The sequence below is a fragment of the Protobothrops mucrosquamatus genome, unplaced genomic scaffold (assembly GCF_001527695.2).
Source record: "Protobothrops mucrosquamatus isolate PMUCROS unplaced genomic scaffold, P.Mucros_1.0 scaffold78, whole genome shotgun sequence".
In the NCBI taxonomy this organism is placed as follows: Eukaryota; Metazoa; Chordata; class Lepidosauria; order Squamata; family Viperidae; genus Protobothrops; species Protobothrops mucrosquamatus.
The window spans coordinates 1,435,385-1,454,585 of NW_015386455.1; the positions used below are offsets into that span (position 1 = coordinate 1,435,385).

The following is a 19,201-nucleotide window of genomic DNA, read 5'->3' on the forward strand; positions in this document are numbered from 1 at the left end:
GCGAGAGGTGACAAGAGCATGGGTGACTGTGCGCAAGGCATCCCGGTCCAGAAAAGGCCGCAACTGGTGCACCAGGCGTACCCGGTAAAACGCCCCCCTGGCCACAGCCGTCAACTGGTCTTCCAGTGTCAGCCGTGGATCCAGGAGGGTTATTTTGGGTTATTCCACATACAAACAGTGAATGAGAATGCATTTGTTTTGCTTTTCAGTCACATTAAAAATTAATGTTAATTCCATAAGAACAAACAGTTTTAAAGAAAAGTACAAACAAAATTAGAACCAATTAGGATCCTTTATGCATGAGACAACATTCACAATGGTTATTTCTCTAACTGAAATTATGGACCGAGCCCATAACCAATTACTATTAATCCATCAATAACAGTTTGAAATCATAACAGGAAGAATTATTCCCTAACTACATATTTCTCACCTTATCAGGGAGATGGGTGGTATATAAATTTAATAAATAAATTGATCTGAAATAATTACCACCATTGTTCTATGGTCAAGTTCATTAGGGTACTGTTGAGTAATACAGTGAAATAATTCTTTTTAACCCTAATAACCCATGATTTACATATGGATCTAGAAGCAAAGTTACAGTCCTACACTCAGTTATTTGGAAGGAAGCCATATAGATTTCAATAGGACATAATAATGTGTAGAATAGATATTGGTTTCATTCCCAAATGTGTGCATAGGCTTCTCTATTAAGATGAAGTTACCACACAAAATCTCCTTGTTGTAACTGTACTTGGTCAAAGTTAAATAAGACATTCAAATCTTGCTAAATCAGAGGTCGAAACAAATCTTATTTTCAGATTTGGAAATCAATTGTAATGAGGAATTTTACTATGACAAACAGGTACAAAACATTACACTTCTTGCTGTTGGCAAAAACACTGGTTTTAAATCAGAATACTAAAATTTCCTAATTTAAGGAATTCATAACTTTTTAAAAACCAAACTCATTAAACTGTTTTTCTAATAAACAAGGCGCCATGCACAGTATTGACTTTTGGATTTTTTTAAGAATACAAAACAATGCAACAACCTTCTTTGACAATTACTTTGCCGAGTTGAATTATGCTTTATCTGTTCCACCATACTGTTTCTAACAATAAGCTAGTACCGTTAGCATGAAACTAAGTCATTTGACTCTCCTGTCGTATTTGGATAGGCAAACTGTCAGCCCTTCAAGACAGGCAACATAAAAGTTGGAAGGGAGAGGCAACTACTCCTTACAAAACAGTCATGCATGTAGTTGTCCACATAGAGAAATCCATGAAGATACTGCCAAATACAGCATTGCAATTATTAGCCATTGATCTCAGCTACTTTTTGAAAAACAGAAACTTGGCCCCATCCCTAAGTAGAAATCCTTGCCTGAAAAGTTAGTCAACAATTTCTTCCTGCACAATTACGTACATGGTATTTATAGGAAGGAACTTATAAGTTTGTTTTTGGATTCACTTCCAGTTCCTGTGGATTGGTCAACACATGGCTCATACTTGTGTTGGATGTGATCCTTTCAATATGTAAGGAAGCTGAAATTTCTGATAGGCAATACACACCCATTCCGTTCATGATCCTCTCATCCAAGCTATCCCTTCCAGATATGAATGTAATACACTAATACTACAGTAGTGAGAGGTACCTTCCATTCCTAGGAGATGCTGAGTAACCAAGAAATGCAAAAACTATAGATTGTAAATCACACGTCTATCAGTAAATCAGCCAGCTTGCTTGCCTGCCTTTGTTTCACACAACTGCTGACTGGATATTTTCATAATGGCTAATATGCCACTGACTGTTTAGCCATAGTTGATAACAAATAGCAATTGTATCATTATATAATCTCATGTCAGTTCTAAAACAATTCAAGGAAGGGTTATACTGCATTCAGTAATGAAACAAGAAGAAACAATTCATGATACCACTGATAATATCTGTCAATCGCTTTAACCTTTGATATTTGTTTGAAATTAATTTCTAAATGTGCCACACATGAGCATGAACTTGGCAGAAAGGAGGGGCAGCCTTCAGGCAAGGAAGAGCTGTCTATCACATCTTCAGGAAGCAGATGAAAATGTACAAATGCAGAAGTGGAAGATGTTTTAGTGCTATGTAGAGAGTTGGGGACGCAACACTGGAAAAAAATCAAGGGTATCCCAACTATACTGAACCTGCTTGTGTCTTGCGTTTGCTTTTTAAAAACTGGAGCGCACTTCAGCATTGAGAATGCTGAGGCTGCTAAAGTCCTCTTAGCACTTCCTTCTCATTGGAAGCCAGTCTGAACAAAAACTTCATAGGCCTCCTCATCTCTTGAGGTGTTTGGGAGAGAAGTTGCAATGTCTTTGGCCCACATTTAAGTCCTAGTGGAGCTACTGATGTGCTCACTTCCAAGTAGAAAGGAACCAACCTATGTTCTCCTGACTTCTGCTTCACTTTGTCATATTTTCTTTCTTTATTCATCGCCAGTTGAGCATACCCCTTGCACTATTCCATCCCAGGATGCCCTTTGACTTTCTTATCTCTTCTATAGTGAGAAAATGTTGATTTTTCTCAGGCCACCATTCTGGAGTGTGGAGACACAAATAGAAGCAGCAGAACTTCTTCACTTTCTCTCATGTCTCCTGGTGATGTGGCTGATTTTGACTACAGGGTGTTCGGGTTTAGAGAGGCTAGGAGTAGGAGATGATTTTAGATGAAAAGGATGGAGAGGAAATGGAGCTAGTGTCAACAAGTGACCACAGTCTTGTAGTGGTTGGAGATTTCAGCAGTATTGGAACCAGTGAGTTCACTCTGACTTGGCCAAAGCCAACAGATTCACAGGCTCTCTTATCCACTCCCACTGACAGTAACTCAAAAGTTCAGGAACTGAGCAGCGGCATGTAATGAACATCTAAGACCAGAGGGGTAAATTTCCCAGATCTGAGAGGCTACCCAAAAGGCATGTAAGTGCTAATGGGACAGCAGACTCTGCAGCTCCAATTTGATGGATCTCAGCAATGCACTTATAAATTTGTTTATTGCATTCTTTCTCTTTGAACAGTGCTAAAGAAAAGCTGCTGGTGAATATTCTACATGATTTTGTGTTGGTCTTTGGATTTCCTCTGGCATCCTTTGTATCTCCCTTGAATATATTGCCTGATTGATAGTTTACTAGTCTTGATCCCTGCTGGCCTATTGGATGGATGAGTGCAGTCTATCTTCAAAGATACTGCAGAAGGACTTTTTCCAAAGGCTATTTTATTCCATCTAGCTGTGATAGACCCTGAGCTTGCTCACCTCTGACCTGTGGCTGATTTATAGATTACTAATTTGCTTCCTGGCAGCCACCTGTGCTGGCACAGAAAACTCAAAAATCTGGACTGCAGGATATGTCTTCTATTCCTGAAATTATTATGGTACTCCATCAGGAGTTTAAGGGCACCAGTTGGCTTGGTGGCCCAACTCAGAACAGGGGCCTGGTGATGGGGGGTGGGGTGGGAGTAGGTAGCAGGCACGTACCACAAGGTTCCCTACAGAGTTGCACTCATGAAATATTACAATTTTAGGCTCTCTTTCCTTCTGAATTTACTTGGATTTGCTGTTAAAATTGATTTAATGTTATTTCAAACATTTTTACTGAATGATAATAATCCCAAATGTGGCACAAGAATGATGTAAATATCCTTGCTTGTGGAGAGCTAGAACTGCCAGGTATAAACTTTTAATAATCTGGTAAAAGCAAAAAATTATCTACAGCCTTAGCTCCTAACTGACCAATTATCATTCAGAAAATCTCAAATTATGAGGTCCAAAAGCTGTGCATGGCCACACATTCAAGGATTACTGAGGTCTGTAGTGGAACCTAAAATTTACACAATAACCCTGTTATTTTGCTCAGTTTGTGGTCGGTACTGTTTTTTTTAATCACTTAAGGGAGTCAAATATTCTCTAAATCAGATAATTTCTCAGTTATGTAAATGAAAACTGAGAAATTAAATCTTAGAGTGGAACCATTTCCCCCAGTTTGATTCTTACCAGATATGGTGGCCAAATTATGCTGGGAGTATATTATACTGCTAATATTCATGGGGAGTCAAAGGCTGGAATTGAATGTTGTAATCCTCATTACCAGGTTTAAGTGTTTTAAGAAAAATGCAATAATATTTCTTAAGATCTCTTTAAGATTCTACTGATACCACCAAAAACATACTATCTACCATGAGCCAGCAGTGTGCAGCAGAGCCAAAAAAGCTAATACAATCCTCGGTTGTATAAATAGAGGCATAGAATCAAGATCACACGAGGTATTAGTACTGCTTTATAAAACCCTAGTAAGATCACACCTGGAATACTGCAGCCAATTTTGGTCACCAATCACCATATCACAAAACAGATGTTGAGAGTTTGGAAAAAATTCAGAGAAGAGCAACTAAGATGATCAAAGGCCTGGAGACTAAAACATACGAACAACGGCTATGGGACTTGGGTTTGGCTAGTCTAAAGAAAAGAAGACATAGGGGAGCTATGATAGCAGTATTCCAGTATTTGAGGGGCTGCCACAAAGAAGAGGGGGACAAACTATTCTCCAAAGCACCAGAGGGCAGGACGAGAAACAGTGGTTGGAAACTGATCAAAGAGAGAAGCAACCTGGAATTAAGGAGAAACTTCCTGACTGTGAGGACAATTAACCAGTGGAACAACTTGCCCCCAGAATTCATGGGCACTCCATCACTGGGGATTTTTAAAAAGAGGCTAGACATTCACCTGTCTGAGATGGTATAGGTTCTCCTGCTTGAGCAGGGGGCTGGACTAGAAGATCTCCAAGGTCCCTTCCAGCTCTATTCTATTCTATTCTATTCTATTCTATATCAAACGTGGTACATTTAAAGCTCCCAAGGTGAAACCGCCTAATACATATTTCCATTAAACACTATCACACAGCACAGTTGCAGGAGAGTCTGGTCCCTGGGATTGTTGCTTGGGCAGATAAGCCATTGCTCAAATCAGTGGGAATGGAAGGAGAAGAAATGTAAACATTTCATACATTTAGTACTTAAATCACACACATATACATACACATATACATACACACACAAAAAATCTGAAAATCACACACATATACATACACACACACAAACATGGACAAAACCTCAAAAACTTCCATTTTTTAAAAGGATCAATAATCCTAAAGAACATAGTGGGATTATATTTTGAACACTTTTGTTTTGGAGCTATAGAAATAAGGAAATGCAGAGCAATTGTGACTATGGTAATAGTGCTGCACAGCTCTTGCTGTTGATCTTATCTCTTGCATGAAATGCTTGCCCAGACACATGTAATGTTTGTAATGGACCAATTTGCTGAGCCAAAGTTTTAGACTTGGCAAAGCATGTCACTACACTCCCAGTATTTCCTCTACAGAAAGCTAAGCATAGATTTATTTTAAAATAGAATCCAGAAAAATTCTATTGGGCTATGGGATCCCCCACCGACAGGGAGACAATATAACTTTTAAAATATTTTACTAGGAAAACATCTCATAACATACCCTAGCTTACATTTGAGAAGTTCTACTCTCTTCTTAAACTGGAATCAAGGGTGGGTTTCTAGTTGGCTGAGTTTTATTCCATATTTAAACCCCTTCAAAGCAGCCTCAAAGAAGCCTATTTATGGTATTCATTCCCTGTGTGTACATGTATATATAAAGCACTTTCCAGGTATATTCTAGCCCCTGTAATGACCTTGGGAAGAAGAAGAAAAATATGCAAGTTGAAACTCATATGCGATGTATTTATTTACAGTTTCTCTGCTTTGCCCAAAACAGAAGGCTCTGGGTGAATTACAAGCCAGTAATACAGTATATAGAAGGCCACAGAAGAAAGCAAAACTGAATGCAAATAGATAGCTACTATATCAAATGCAATCACTTTTGTAATATATTCCTTGCAGCTTCGGGAAAAAAATGTTGCCTGGACTTGCTTAGGTTACATATATTTCTTCCTGTCAATAAAGTATTTCTTTCAGTTACAGAATAAACCCTTCCAGAATGCAAAGATTGATGTGTGTGAGGTGTGTGTGTTTGTGTGTGTGTGTGTGTGTGTAGAAATATAGCCCAGATGAGTTAAAGGAACTTTCCATTACAGTTCTATAGTTAGTAGATGATAGAGGATACAGTTGGTTCAGAAGACTTGCCCAGAAATTAGCATGTTTTCCACATTTAAGAAGCATGATGTGAATAATTTGACAGAAGACGAGAGAGCCCTTTGGTAAGTTATTTAGAGTATCAGTAGTGTTTTTTAAAGAGGAAAGCTAATGAAATAGCGAATTAGTGGTTAACTACTGAAGCTTATCTCGCAGGCAGAAGAAATAGAGGCAGAAAAGGATAAATAATGTTGCAAGTAGCAAAGGGGAAAGACGAAAACGAAAGAAGTGGAAGAAATTAACTCTTTCTTTTCATATAGTGTTTCAGAATGCAGGAAAGAAATGATAGATTCCTCATTTCCTGTTTAATTCTAAAACAGGCTTTAAAACATCAGAGTGAGGGAAAAACAACAAACTTATGCTGACCTGAGGAAGACTTTCTTGGCATGCCAGACTCTGCTAGCCTGTTTGTTCCAGAGGGACTTCTCCTGCAGTCTCCTAGAGTTTACTTGTTCCAGGTTGCAACAAGACTGCAGGAGTCTGACTGGCCATTTCTGACTTAGGCAAAGTGTTTGCTAGTAATGCTGCTTCTGGAATCATATTTTTTTTCTGCACCCCCTCCAACTCCCATCACTCCTGGACTATAAGGTGAGGGACAATTGAAGTTACAATCTCATAACATTTGGATAGCCACAAAAGACTCATTCGTATTTTCCAATAGTGTCCTAGGACCTAAGCCAATCATAACCTCTGATTAATAATATTGCAAAGAGTCAAGAGGGCCATGAAAGGAAGAGCTTTAGGAGTGCCAAACAACAATCCCTACAGAAAAGAAGGGCAACTAGAAAAACATTAAGGTGCTACTCATAAGGACATTCAAAATCTCATGGATCTTCATAGCCAATTAATAGGTTCTGATTAAATTGAAACAGGTGTTCAATTGAGTGTTTAATGATGTCAGTGTATCACACACTAGAGTATAGTAGTTCACAGTCCATTTCAAGAGGAGGAATTTCAATTGTATTTTGTTTTGCTTAATCTCTTCAGAAAAAGTGAGCCAAGGTCCTTTTGGGTGGACATAGAATGGTGTCCTTTCCAGCAGCAGTAGAGACAACCGGAACTGAAATTAGAGCTGACTTTGCTAAGAAAAAACGTTCTTTTTCTCCTGGCCATTGCTTGCTATGCTGTTCCAACTCAGCTCAGATAAAGAACAAACTGCAGTGTAGTCGGTGCTCTCTTTCCCTCCCCCCCCCCTGAATTGTCCTCCACGGCTTTCAAATGCTCTCTGTCTCCAAGCAGAAGGATAGCAAGCTCACATCTGTTGTGACATGAACAGAGAACCATAACCAGGGTTTCCACATTTATGCCCATAGGGGCTTAATAATGGGAACCCTTTATAGGCTGGGGTGCCTCCTGCAGCAGTTGCACTATCTGGAGCAGTCTTAGAACGGAAAACACTAAGACTTTAAAACATGGACATTTTCTTAGCCTCTGAGAGAAAAACTCAGCATGAACACACAGAGAGAGAGAGACAGAGAGACCCTATCAAGAACACATATGTGACATGGAGAAAGTCTCACAATAAATCTCAGATAATAGGAAAAATGATTTGGGTTTAGTGTAGTGGTTGATGTTGAAGCACTAGACTAGAAACCAGGAGGCTATGAGTTCTAGTCCCACCTTAGGCCTGGAGCCATTTGTGTGACCTTGTGGCCATCACTTTCTCTCAGCCCTGAGAAGGAGGCAAGGGCAAACCATTTCCAAGAAAATTGCAGGGACCTGTCCAGGCAGTCATCAGGAGTCAAGAATGACTCAAAGGCACAAACACAAAAGGAAAAATTAAATGCCTCAGAAAGATTATTTGTATTAAACCCCTTCATAGCTCCTACAGACAATGCTAGATGGTGGATACGTATTCAGGACATGATCTTATGAAAAGATTTCCTAAGTTTAAAAAGCAGAGATAGAAATACTAGGATTATATAAGACACACTAGTGTGAACTGAAGTCATGACTAATTATTTTCAATTAGATTTAAAATTTAAGAGGTTTACAAGTATAACTGCATAATAAAAAATAAGCAGAATACAGTGGTGTCTGCATTCAGTTGACTTTAGCTGTGAGAAAGTGATAAATGTGACAGTTTAATTAGATTTACCCTTGTATTTCTATTGTTTTTTTTCCCTGGAAATGTGTAAGTCCTTGAGACATAATTATCAGGTGGGAGCTACAGTATATCATCAGCTGCAATGATATTACCCACTTTAACAGCCTTGATTACTGTATAATATATTGGTTATAGTGGGTTATATATACTCTGCATGACAATAAGATTGGATAAAAACTCTCACTCCAGCATTTTGGAGATGTCAATAAGGTACTGGCTCTGTTTGACTAGGTAGGATAAAATCAGCAGATCTTGAAGAGCGCTGAACCAATACAGCCCAAATTCAAATGGGCATGCTGAATAAATGATATGTAGTCTGAGTCCCAGGAAAACCCAAACATCCCAGGAAACATCCCAGGAAAACCCAAAAAGACTTGGATGTCACTCTCGGAAACATTTAAAAAATCCATGATTAAATTATAACATTTAAAGCAGCAGGAATCACAAAAATCCATCCCTACCTACAGCACATAGTCATATGAAGTGTAATTAGTTTATATTCAAACATAACATGTAAATAAAATGTAATCAAATTTAGATTTTGCCCTGTTTTAGCGGACTCCTTGGACTGACAAATATGGTATTTCTCTGGATTAAAGCAGTGTCCCCAATCATTTCTGGGGGGCAGGGCAGTGGAGAATGTTGAAAATATGTTTTTGGAATGTTGAAGGGATGTTGTAGGTTCTCTCTCAAAAAAAATGTAGGGCTACTAGTTCTTAACTTCAAAAATCTGGACAACCACTAGATGGTAACAATTAACCTAATTTCCAATTTCCATTTAGGGGTCCTCATATATCTGGTAGCTCTTAACTTCCATAGTAAGTGTGGACAAATGCAAAAAGTCTATTTATCAAGAGCAATGTTCCCAAGGAACTAAGTTTCAAGAGCCAAATCCTAACAAGTAATAAAATACCTATTTCACAGGAAAGCTCATAAGATGATGCTCAAAGAAACAGTTACACTTAATGTAGTTCTTGTATCCAAAGTGAAAGGTAGTGCTAGCTTTTCATACATTTTTCCATTAAGGCACTAAGCTAGGAATGCACAGTTTGATTTTTAATAGTTTGTGCTGCTATAGCTTATAATATTCATGATCTATATCATAATAATTCATTAAGTGTAGTAATATTATATGTTGCCATTATTATTTATGTCTACAGTCCATGTCCATATCTCAGTTCCAACTTTAATTTTCTAAATGTGTTTGGGAAAATGACAGGATATTCAGTTAGAAACAGAAACAGAATCATAGGGCTGGAAGGGACCCTGGAGGTCTTCTAGTCCTACCCCCTACCTACGTCAGGAGACCTTATAACAGTGGTGGCGAACCTATGGCACGGGCACTCAGAGCCCTCTCTGTGGGCACATGCGCTGTCGCCCCAGTCCTAGGCCTTCAGCTGGGTTTTATAAAACCTTTTCGCTTTAGGCCTCTGCTGCCGTGTGCAAAAAAAAAAAAAAGGTTCAATCAATCAGTCAATTTCAACTTCTCGCAGGAAAAAGATCACGCAAAGTTGGAATTGATTGATTGAACATTTTAGTCCCACCCAGTCTGCCGTTACCACCGCAGCCACGTCCACCCAATGGGCCACACCCACCCAGCACTCAATGATGCATAAGTGGGTTTTGGGTTGCAGTTTGGGCACTCGGTCTCTAAAAGGTTCGCCATCACTGCCTTATAACATCCCAGACGAATAGTTGTCCAATCGTCTCTTGAAAACTTCCAGTGATGGAGCACCCATAACTCTAGGAAGCAAACTGTTATGTTGGTTAATTGTTTATTAACTTGCTAATTAATGAATTGGTTAAATGTTAATTAACTGGTCCACTTTTGAATTTCTGTCAAAAATTTAAAAAAACTAGCAGTCAAAAAACACAATGAAAACTCCTTAATTTCACAATACATGGACAGACATAACCATAGTTTCAACTGGGAAACAGTGAGCATCCTAGACCAAGCCAAGTCCAAAAAATGCTAGAGAATTCCTAAAAACCTGGCACTCAGACAAATCAGCCATCAACAGGCACATAGATATGAACAACGTCTACATACCAATCAAAAGAGACAATCAAAATGCCATGAAGGAAACAAAAAGATGAAAAGACCTTCTCACCAGCAATCGCCACACAGATGAGCAGAAATTAATACCAAGATTAGACCAACAATCAAGCAGTAAAAATTACTCCAATAAAGGAGCTACCAATTCAGACAAAAAATAAACAACAGCTGAATCAAAGAACCACCGAAACACTCCCACCAACACTGATAGGGCAAGCCATTAATATATAAAATGAGAATTCCAATTCTTTCTAAGGCTGATGATGTTACCTAGTTTGGTAATGAACGGTCTGAAAAAAAAAACATCCAAGCTCAAAGAGTAGCAAGGACCTCACAGTTCAACTCTGAGCTACAAATATTCTCTTCTATAGGTACCTCCATTAATTTATTAAGCAAGTATTAGTTCCTTATAGAGAATATTTAAGAATATTTCCTTAGGTCTTAATTGGTCTTAAACTTTTGGGGCAAGATTAAAGTTCTGAAAATGAATGTATATCCTGGAACAGAGGTCCCCAGCCTTTTGAGCACCAAGGACCGGTTCCATGGAGAGCGATTTTTCTGTGGACTGGAGGGGGCGTGGTACTGCCTGCATCCTGCGAATGGCGGGGATGCTTGTTTGCGCGGCCCGGTTTCTGGCATGCCGCGATCCGGTTCCAGTCCACAGACCGGGAGTTGGGGACTCCTGTCCTAGAACACTATACATCTTGCATAGAATTCCTATATACATACCTACAAAATAAATTTATAAAATGTAATGTAATATTTCTTATTAGTACAGTGATTTTCAAGCAAAAGGGTGCTTTAATTGTTTTTTAGTAGCAACTCTCTATTTAAAAGGCATAATAATTTTCCAAACCTGAACAATATCATTTGGCATATTGCTATTAGTAGCAAACTTTGGACAATTTCCCACCTGGGCCCCTGTTCAATTTTTAATGTTTACATAGAACATCTTTAGTTTGGCCGACATGCGATCAAAAATCCAATGGTTACATCAGTTTGAAGATTGTGATACACTATTTACAAGAAAGGGTATTTTGATTCTTTTTCTATCAGATAATCCAGACTTCAGAATAAGTTTTTTAAAAATGGATAAAACAGTCACTAAATGGTTGGATACAAGGACTATCTTTGAAGGTTCAATGGAATAAAGAATGAGAGATTCCTATTTTGCCCAAAGAATGGTTAATACCAAAAATTATTGATTAAATTTTATATAACAAACTTTGAATAAACTTTGAACTTACTGGATTCCACTGTGTTTATATAGAAAAGACTTGAGACTATCATTATACAGAATTTTTTTAGAGATGCAATAAGTTTGATGCTTCACTGAAATGTGTTTTTACGGTGCTTTGTGTTTGTACTATTTAAAAGAAAGTTATTATAGGCATTAATTCAACTTTGAAATAAAGTATAATATTTTCAGATGTTCATTTTACTTTAAATTATATCCCCATTGTATGGAAACTGACACCTGTAAAAAGAAAGTGGATCCTTCATGCATACTTATAACTAGAAGATTTATTTTTCAGCATTATAAAAATAGATTTATGGCCCTAAATACCTACTAATCTGCAGAGTTGGTGTTATTACCATATTTTGAACAAATCATTTATAGACTGTCAGAACCCATATATTATTAAGGGGAACTCTCTCTCATTCTATTTCTCCTATTGCTCTGGGTTCTGTCATACTCCTGGAGGGGAGGGGGGAACTGCTGCGGGCTGTCTCTTTGTTTTCTCTATTGCTACAATGTATCTCTTTCACTTTCTCTGCATACTTGCTCTTTGAACTGTTTCTCCCTTGATGTCACCTTGGGGGAGAAAGAAATGAGCCTCTGGCCATCTGACTTATCTCCCGTTTCGGAAGGGAAGGTGCAAAGACACAACAACATTGCTACGAGCCTAGGAAAACGGACTTAACACCTGAGGATTGGCCCATTCGAACTGACTGGATGAACTATTGGGGTGGGGTTTGCTGGACACTCTTTTATCCTATTAATCTGAGCGGGAAACTCTCAGATCCTATCTATTATGCCTGCTATCAGCTTCTCCTAATAAAAGTTCCTTTTTGAAGAAACTGCTTCCATGAGTTCTGCTTTCTTAGGATGAGGTTTTGAAGTGGGCCCTGACATAGACTTAAATTAGCAATAGAAGATTATAATGAAATATATGACTACCATTAAAATTCATGAGTAGAATTTCTATATATGTGTATGTATTTATGCCCTGTACGGGAAAAACCATACTTTCCCCCCTTTTTCATAACTTTGCTTATTGTTTACTGATTGTAATGTGATTTGTTTTGTCAGTCAGTCAGCCAGTTTATTACAATCTTAGTGTGTCTACGAGTGATGTGTGAGCACCTATAAATCTAAGATTTCAATAAATAATATTTGATACAAAATTAAAATACATCCAGTGGTGGGATTCAGCCAGTTTACACCACTTCAGCAGAACTGGTAGCTAATTTTTTGTTGCCCAGGCCCAGAATGGACTTCCAGAAGCAGCATACACACAGAGAACTGGTTGTTCACATATTTGAATCCCACCACTGAATACATCTATAAAACAACCTGGCAAGACCAGGATCAATCTATGTCTACGTTATGTGATAACATTACATAAATGACATAAAATGTGATAACATCTAAAATTACAAAAATGTGATATTATATCTAACGTTACATAAAACTGGGTCATATCTAAAATTACATAAAATACATCTATATAGAAGGATCCCTGACAAGGTCCAGCAGATCTTACATGTTACCGCCCAAAACCTAGCCTCATGCAATTTAATGAATGATGATTCTATAGTTTGGATTTGTATTGTCAATTAATAAAATTGTTTTTAAAAGAAAAGAAACAGAAAACGCTGAGCTATCTGGACAGTCACAAAGGGGCAGCAATTTTTCTTTGCTGCCCTCTAGTAGCTGCCTTCTAGCAGTTTGCAGTCATATCTGGTAGCCTAGAACAGGGCTTTTCAACCAGTGGTACACGCACCACCTGTGGTACTTTGGCACCTGGCAGGTGGTATGTGACCATCCTAGACAAGTGTAGTAGGGAAGGAGAAGGGCGGGATACAAATCAAATAAATAAATAAATAAATAAATAAATAAGGGGAATGAGCTAAAGTGGCGGCAGCACTGCACAAGCCTGAGGGAGAGACAGCTGGAGCTGCAGGGCTGTCGGGGCTTGGCAGAAGGCCCAGGATTGGTGCACAGCTATAGCTGAGCAGCACTTCTGCAGGGCTATGGGGCCTGGGCAGAAGCCCAGATCAGCACAAGCTTCTGCAGGGCTATGGGGGCTGGGCAGGAGCCCAGGATCAGCGCCCGCTTCTGCAGGGCTGCAGGGGCGAGACAGAAGCCCCAGGATCGGCACTTCTGGTGCACATAGAAGAGAAAAGGGGGGAGAGAGGAGAGGCTATAAAAGGAGGTTTTGGTGGTAGAGGGAGAGGGAAAAAAGACAATGGGGGGGGGAAGAGAAGGGGACTGCAAAAGAGAGATGGAAAAGTGCAGCCTTGAGAGGAATCAGTGGAGGTGCATGGAAGAGTAAAGAAGGGGGGAGAGAAGAAAGGATATAAAAGGGAAGAGAAGAGATGATATAAGAAGGGAAGAGAAGAGAGGATAAAAAAGGAGGGGAGAGAAGAGGATATAAAGGAAGAGAAAAGAGGATATAAAAGGGGGAGAGAAGAGAGGATATACTGTAAAAGAAGGGGGGAGAGAAGAGAGGATATAAGAAGGAGGGGAGAGAAAGGATATAAAAAGAAGGGGGAGAGAAGAGAGGATATAAAGAGGGGAGTGAATCTGATTTCTCCATTGACATTGTTTGTCAGAAGGTTGCAAAAGGGGATCACATGATCCTGGGACACTGTGACCATCATAAATATGAATCAATTGCCAAGCATCCAAATGTAGATGCTGCAATGGTCAGAAGTGTGAAAAATGGTCATAAGTCACTTTTTTCAGTGCCTTAGTAACTTTGAACAGTCACTAAGCAAACTGTTGTAAGTTGAGGACTACCTGTACTTTATCACTTTTTTCCCTTTTTTTTGGTCATCAAATTTTTGACACCTTGCTAGGTGACTGGTGGTATTCGAATATTGCCATATCCTAAAAGTGGTACAATCTGTGAATAGGTTGAAACGCCCTGGCCTAGAAAACACATATAGCCTACAAACAAACCAGATAGCCAATACATCCATCTATGTTTTTAGAAAGCAGGCAAGAAAACATACAAGTAATAATAAGCAAGTCAGGCAAGTAAGCTCATAAAGAGTATCACACGATTAGCTTTAGTCCCTCTAGATGTTTTCTAATGCCTGCTCCAGAGGCAGGATCAACATCTTTCTGATTACATAGACGTATTTCCCAATAAAGCACTGCATGGCAATCACCAAATGTCAGTTTTTAAAATGCTTCTGGCGCTTATGTCAAGCTCAGTGGTGTGCTCAAAAAATAAATGTCATGTTTAGAGCCCCTGCTTTGCAACAATACAGCTTCCCATTTAATAATGTTTAAAATTAACAAACTTTAAATTTGTTAAGCTTCTTTTCTTGGTGTAGCAGAGTTTGCCAAGCAGCAAAGGAGGTGTCTGTAGGCACAGATTCTACAATGTATGGTTTAAATTGTTCCATTTTAACAAGTTTTACAGGATAGGAGAAAGAAAGAGGTCATTTAAAAATTGCTTACTATACCCATCATGAAATAATAGTATTTAGTAATTTTTGGGATCTCTGCCTTGGATCCAATGAAAGTCACTTCATCATGGCAAGGGTATCCCAATTTGCAGGCTGGCAAGAATATATTTTGCAATAAGCTGACTTTTAATTTCTCTTCCTTTTGTAAATTCCAGCTTCTGATATATATGTTAAGTTAGATTTGATAAAATTGTCCCAGAGCAGCTGAAGAAAAAATATCAAACAAGTTCATGCTATTACAAATTCATGCTGCAATATGTCAGTTCAATGATCAAGCAAAAAAAAAAAAAGACTCTGGAACCCATGAGAAGTAGAATTAAATGACATTTGAGAGTCAGAGTTAAAGCTGAATGTGCCAGCTCCATCACAAACAGTGCAGTTCTGGCTATATAGGCCAGATGTGGGAAACCTGCAACTCACAGGCTACATTTTGAGGCCCACGGAATTTGGATAGCAAGCCCATCCAAAATAAGGCTTACATATAGAAACTTCAGCCTACCATTTCAGTGACCTCATGGGCTCTAGCTGTTTGGCTGCCTCCAACAGAAACATAGATTATGACCTCCAGCCATCCCTAAAATTGCCCCTACCAACTGAATAACCATGCTGGAAATAGACTTTTCTGAATGTTTTTTTTTAAGCTTCTACCCCATATTAAATATGGTTGCTCAGATGTTTGATGGAACTAGCCAAGTTTTCATTATCTTCTTTCTCCTCCCAAATTTACTGAAGTTGCTCAACGCTAATTCCATGAAAGGCAGAGCAGCAGTTTTCCCAGTGCAGACTACACAGAAGTGCTTTAGATGTTAATCACAAGTAACAGCAAGAACAAAGAGTCTTCTGTCTAGAGAGGTGTCCCTGTCAGATATTAGCAGAAAAACTACAGAGTCCTATATTACCTCAAAGGCCAGTTAATCCATTTTGTATGAGTTTTCTTATTAAAAAAAAAAAAAGCAATATGCTTTTTCAAACAAAAAACAAAAAAACCAAAGCACCAACTCAGCTGTTTGCAAGAGAAAAATAGTGAATAAAAATTAAAATATAATTAATGTTGCTTTGCAAATGACTAGATATATCCCTAAAGAGCAGTTGGGGTATTATTGACATTCTTGCAGGGAACAAAATCCTCTGTTTCTAAACATAACAGAACCTAATTGATGAGATATGCCTTGTGTCACAATGCAAGTCCCTTCATAGATGTGTTGTGATTTACAAAGAAGAAGTGCTGTAAAACATGGATGTACGTTTCATCACTTACCCTTCTCCCCAGCCAAAGGCACTGCACAATAAGTTAACAATAATATATGAAGAAGTTCTGGTCAATATTTTAATCCATGAACAAGCTTATTAAATCTTCAAACAAATTTCAGCTCATCACCTTCAAACAACTGGCACTAGCAGTGCTTTCACTTTCTAAATCCTCTGAATCAAAGGTGGCTTCTTTATTCAACATTACAATGAAAAAATAAAAGACTACAATAATACAAACTAAAAAAAGAAACAGAAAAAAATGGAAAGTACAGAAAATAAAAAATAGAAAGCAAAATGGTAAAGAAACAAATAATAGAGTAAAGGAAAAATGTAAATAAATATATAAAATGATTTTTCCCTTCATCACAACAAATATATGCAATTTTAGTACCTTATCACCTTCTCTTAAGTGATGAACAAATGAATCTTTTCTCCATATCTTATATCTTATCTATAAACAAATCCTTAAAACCTGGTTGCCCTAGTCAATAGAAATCCATTAAGAGTTACCACAGATAACAACATATCTATTTTAATCTTGAACAAATAAACCAACTTTAGATTCCTTCCTTTTACTTTTAGCAATCTTGATCTATAATCTCTCCAATGTCCTAGAACTTGATTTTTTTTACTTTGCATCCCTTTTATTAATTTAATTATTAAGACATCAGCTAGTGTTATTTGTATAACCAATGTAACATCTTTTCCCATATCATTCTTGTACATATCATTTTTAAACCCACTTATAAATCAGTCTCATTCTTGTCTAGTAAAGCTTATTCCTCTTCCATAACATCTTTTAAACAGACTATGTATAATGGCAGACCCCCTTAGAATTACCTTCTGGGTCTATTATTCACAGTTACCCCTCAATACATCCAATGTTAAAATATTTTACTCCATTCTGTACTAGTAAATCAAAATTAAGAGTTCTTCTTTTCACTGTGATCTTTAATGCCTTCTGATTCCCACTAATATCTAATCTTCAAAGTGCAACAGCATTTTCCCATAGGAAGGATTCTTATAATTAATACCACAATCTCATTTCAAATCCATCAGTATCCTTAGTCCATTTGTAACTTTTCAAATAATATTCTGATCACCCTTTTGCTGTATATTTCCAAAAAATAATTTTTGTCCTTAAGTTTACATTTAAATTTTCTTTTGCAAATGATTGAAGAAAACTCACCAGATATTGTAAAAATAATGTCATTCTGAAGGTTCTTATTGGCTGAAAGTGAAATCACTTATTCCCAAAGTGATTAGAAAAGGAAATGTATGAACCCTGTGTCCACAAAGGCACTGACCGTGGTTTGGGCAAATATGTTGTTCCCATGTTCTAGAGCTCTGGAAATCACTGTGATTAAAAGGAAGGAGAGGCCTTTCCCCCAGTGTTATGTACCTATCTGAAACTGCCCTCGCTCTGAGATTTGCACTGAGTATTGATATTTAGAGAGAAACCGAAATAGATATTCTTGTCTTTAACTTGAAGTGTTTGGCAACATTCTTTTAGAAAAACAAACTGCAAATGAAAATACTGGAATGATTGAATTTGGGTCAGTTATGTTTTCATAACAAAATGAAAATCTAGCAAGAAGACTAAGAGATTACTTACATTGGGACAGGGTGATTTATGCTTTACCTTTGGACTGTTTGACAGCTAGTTTTGCCCTACCAATAGAAATTGGCAAGGTTTATTTTTCATTTGAAGATGAGAAAGCTCTTAATCAGCTTCTTTATTGCTGCATTAGCTAGGAATCTTCTCCAAGTACATTTCCCACAAGAATACTGGAGTATCCTGTTAAGTTGTCATATAAGTTGTCTCTCCCTCCTGTTCTTAGTCAGACTTCACCATTGTGAATGTAACATTGGATTGCAATTAAGGACCCCTATAAGCCAAACTTTCTCAATCATATCCATTGTGGATGTGAACATCCATTTTCCTCGTTGTTGCTCTTTCACGAACATATGTACAGACGCTTCCCCCCCCATCCCTCAGATGATTAGGTTTGGGAAGAAAGCCCCAAGATCCTGATCAAAATTGTTGGTCCTCCACTGCTCATGAGCTTGTTTGCAATAGGATCCTTGTCAGTGAACAAAACTGAAATATCCCCAACCACTCAACTCACTCAGTGGTCCTGCTAAAGATTACATTTCCTGTTGCCAGATAGGAGTTAGTAGGTCCAGACTCTGAGTTGGCAGAGAAGAAAGAAACAGCCTATTTTGTGCAACCATGTTTGTAAGACCATGCAAGGCATTAAATGGTCAGTTACTGGTTTTATGTCAATATTATTGTGATTTTTATTGGATTTCCTGCCTCAGGCACCAATCTCTCTTAGCCCATATCTAATGTCATCCTATTTTCTCTATATATCTAACTTCTGAGACAGTTTAGTGAAAATGACTTCATGGTTGAGAGAAGAATATAACTAAGGATTTTCTGGCTCAGGTCCATCAACTATGTATATCCCACTGATTCTTAATCTCACATCATGCTTCATGTGATTTGCAAGAATTTAGGAGGAAGAAAATGCCTCCAATTTCAGCTTGTTGCATTAATATTCTGAACTACCTGCACATAACATCAGAAGCAATAAACTTGATTTGTTTTACAGTCTTCTTTGCAAATTGGCTTTTCATGAGGCACAAAAATGGCAGAGGCCTTTATAGGCATGGGTGTTTAGTTTCTAAAGCCCTTTCATGACTACTTTTGAGGAAACTGATATTAAAAGCAATAGAAAATTCCTCCATATTACAGCTTATGCTACTATAATTTCTTTCTCCTGTGGTTATCCATCAATAAAACACTGGTTCTGGTGGCTGCAGAGATCAGATTGGCCCTGATTCTGTGGGCTTTTCAGTAAGGCTTAGGAGATTTACTTGAA

General features: G+C 38.0%; 1 protein-coding gene across 2 annotated transcripts in view; it reads right to left on the reverse strand.

The window, feature by feature from the left end:
- Positions 1–19,201, reverse strand: part of PTCHD4 (patched domain containing 4) — a 59,246-nt gene that overhangs the window by 29,576 nt on the left and 10,469 nt on the right. The gene's annotated exons all lie outside the window — the stretch shown is intronic.